We start from the raw sequence: 4,061 nt of genomic DNA, 5'->3' as shown, positions 1-4,061 counted from the left end.
ACATCTATAGAGAGGTGGTCTGCAGCTTGTTGTGCATCAGGGTTTGGCATTGGTCTGACAGGGAATTGGTGTTGGGACTTTGGGATCTTGGAAATAATTTCTAGGTCGGAGGATGTTTCGGAGCTGTCTGACTGCTTGACAGTTCTGCGTCTCAATCAGCGGGGGTGTTTGCTATGTCTTTCACAACTTGGACTGATAGATTGACTAGAAGATTTACGGGACTGTTTGTGATGTCGAGATATAGTTCTGCCCTTTCGAGTGTGAGATCTGGTCCATTCGGCTATATTGCTTGTAAACTGGGGATCTGAATCGCTATCAGAAGATGAGGAGTCAGTTCGGGTTTGTTGCTTTGGTGGTATGGGGTTGTTCCTAACTCCTCTCGCCGGAGTGTAAGGTGGAGGGTGTTGGGAAGAGGACTGGAGCAAGAGGCCAGGGGGTGCGGGAGGCGCCGTTGGGCGCTGAGTCAGTGGCCACTCATCAATTTCATCATCAGCCTCGGTTAACACAATGCCAGCCATTTTAACTCGTAGTTGATCAATACTTTTCTTAGAGGTCCCAGAGGATCTCTTAGTAAGTTTCTTGTGCGCACATTCTTTCTTTAAGACGTCTACAGTTTTAACATGTGTTCCCTCTGTCAATGCAAGTCCTAATTTAATAGCATTTGTTTGCCAACTTGACGGAAGTGATGCATCTTTTAATTAATTTTTTTTTTAACAATCCCTGTCCTTTTTTTTTACTACCTCTACGCTTCTAGTGCCACCTAGAGGCCATTGATCATCTCCCAATAATTTATTCAGGGCTCCTGATAATTTTCTAAAGTCTTCAGCTCTTTCAGGGAATTCCTCACATAACTTTTGTAGCGGACTATCCGCATCCGTGGTTTTATCTAACAGATTACCCATTTTCACGCTGCTCCTCGTATTACTGTGTCGCTATGCGTTCGTGTCGTCGTGCAATTTAAACAAACTTAAAAATAGACACAGACTTTACAGAAACTAACACTGACTTTAACTAACTCCAAATAACCAAACTTTACTAATGCTAACATTTACCCACGTCGCCGCGCGATTTAGGATACTAAAACTACCACGTTGCCTCGCAGTTCACGTCGCCGCGCAATCCGCGTTGCCTCGCAGTTCACGTCGCCGCGCAATCCGCGTCGACCCGTGGCTCGCGTCGCCGCGCGAGTTAAGATACTTAAAACTTTAAAAGATAAACAAGGACTTCTAACACTTACCCGCGTCGCCGCACGGTTCGCGTCGCCACGCGATTTCAATACAAGATAGACAAAGACTTCTAACACTTACCCGTGTCGCCGCACGATTACAATACTTAAAACTTTACTTAAAACTCTAAACACTTAAGACTTACAAAGACTTACTGACATTAGCACTGACTTTTGCGATTCGCGTTGCTGCACCTCTACGTCACTACGCGTTGGCGTCACTGCGCGTCTACGTCACTGCGCGTTTACGTACTGCGCGTCTACGTCACTGCGCGTTCGCTTTACTGCGCGTTCGCTTCCCTGCGTGTTCGCTTCGGCCCTTCTCCTCTCGGCCGCACGCTCGCGCTGCTGCGCGTCTCGCGTTGTTTGTGCGTCTGCGCCGCTGCGCGTTCGCGTCGGCCCTACCTTCCGAGTTGCTGCGGGGTTTTTTTTTTTAAATTCAATCAGAGCCTAGATGGGCCAAGTGATATACAAGGTCGACGTCGTACCTGAGTTGAACACCTATCCTCTATTTAAATCCCCATTTTTTTTCCTGTGAGCCTAATTTTCTAATTTTAATTTCTTATGAGCCTCAATTAATTTCTTTCAGTTTCCAAATTTCCCTATACTTTCACGTTACTGCGCAGTTTAAATTCAATCAGTCAATGAAAGCCCTAATTTAATGGAGTTTTTCTGTCAACTGGACAGTAGTGATTTTTTTTTTTACTGCAGTGGAATTTTTTTCATAATTTAAAATCTCAGAACATTTTTTTTTTCAGCACCTATTTAGTACGTTACTTTTTTTTGTATAACTAGAGAGAAGTCTGGCACGTAGGCTGTGGACTGCTTTTCGTTATCTCAATTGTTCCAGCCTCAAGGTCGTGTTATTTAATATAATTTTTTTTTTAAAATCCTTTTGAATCCATCTCAGTTGTTTTGCTGTGCCTTCTCTGAATGTTTTCTTTCAACAAGTTTTTCTTTTTTTTTTAACCACCGGGACCATGTAATTTTTTCTTTTTTTTAACAAACCTATCCTTTGTGCATTTCCTGGCTCCGTAACTTATCATCCGAATATACGTAATTCAATAAGGTTCACACTCTTAAACTTCCCACATACAGGACAACACTACGAAGGGTTAAAACAAACTTTCATTCTGTTTGAGATAAAACAAACCACAACTCCCTGGCTTTTTTTTACAGTAAAAATCACAGAAGCATTTCTCATTTAAACAGACATTCACAAGAGTCTCTTTTCTTTCCTATTTATTTTTGGATCCATGATTGATCATCCATCCCTATCTAGCTCTAACTATCTTTCCAAGTCGGCGCTTGGTTTGCGTCATCGCACAATTTCCCTATCTCTATCCCTATTCTAAGTTTGAAAGGTATTCACCAGAATGTCCTGGATCTCGTTCAGACACTACCTGAGAACCAGCGAGTGGCTAAACTTTCCTCAGACTTTTGAAACCGGGGGAAACTGGAGCAGTATTGAAATCATACTCACTCCAGTGGCCACTTTCCCCTCGTCTCGTCCAAGGCTAGTCTGGCTCTTAATTCGCAAGTTTTCGGCAGTCGTCCATTGAGATCCCACTTCTGACACCAAATGTAAATTCCTGGATTCTTTTACTTCAATCTGGTTCAGTAAAATTACTGAGTCGAATACCTCTTGTGCTTTGAACAAAGCAGTCTTTATTACCGGCCAGTAAGACCTAACAGACAGAAGATATACTCTCTGGATAGAGCGTACACACTCCCTACGGATAGGTGAAGTTACATCGTAAAGCGTTAACAGTTATACAGTTTTGAAATCAGATAACAAAATACAAATGGATTGACAGTCTAACTCAGCCACTCATTAGTCAATCTATATGAGATGTTCTTCTTGAAAGCTCAAGTATTGCCTCTAAATGTTTCAATCTAATGGTGTGACTATTTACTGAGACCTTGCAATTCTGCAGATGTATTTCATGTTACAATTAGATATTATTGGCAGGATTAGTGACTTGAAACCTTGAGACAGACTGTTAGCTATGCTGATGTTGCACTATTTGCAATCTGACATTCTCCCAGCTATTCTTCCATGGCTTATACATTTTCATATATCCCGTTTACTTCACTGTCCTTAATTCCATATATTCCGTTCAGATATCCACACACCCAGGTCTCATTGCACCTCCCCTTTTCCTAATCTGTCACCATTCAGATAATAGTCTGTCTCTCTGTTTTTACCACCAAAGTGGATAACCTCACGTTTATCCACATTATACTTCATCTGCCATGCATTTGCCCACTCACCTAACGTATCCAAGTCACTCTGCAGCCTGATAGCATCCTCCTCGCAGCTCACACTGCCACCCAACTTAGTGTCATCCGCAAATTTGGAGATACTACATTTAATCCCCTCGTCCAAATCATTAATGTACAATGTAAACAGCTGGGGCCCCAGCACTGCATATTCAGGGAAAATCCCACCCTCACACACCAGAGACAGATATATACAGAGAAAATACCACCTTCACACACCTGAGACAGATATATGCAGAGAAAATCGCACCCTCACACACCTGAGACAGATATATTCAGGGAAAATCACACCCTCACATACCAGAGACAGATATATTCAGGGAAAATCCGAACCTCACATACTAGACAGATATATACAGGGAAAATCCCACCATCACATACCAGAGACAGATATATACAGGGAAAATCCCACCCTCACACACCAGAGACAGATATATACAGGGAAAATCCCACCCTCACATACCAGAGACAGATATATATTGAGAAAATCCCACCCTCGCATACCAGAGACAGAAAAATACAGAGAAAATCCCACCCTCACACACCAGAGACA

The sequence above is a fragment of the Pristiophorus japonicus genome, unplaced genomic scaffold (assembly GCF_044704955.1).
Source record: "Pristiophorus japonicus isolate sPriJap1 unplaced genomic scaffold, sPriJap1.hap1 HAP1_SCAFFOLD_29, whole genome shotgun sequence".
NCBI lineage: Eukaryota > Metazoa > Chordata > Chondrichthyes > Pristiophoridae > Pristiophorus > Pristiophorus japonicus.
This window is presented reverse-complemented; position numbering follows the sequence as displayed.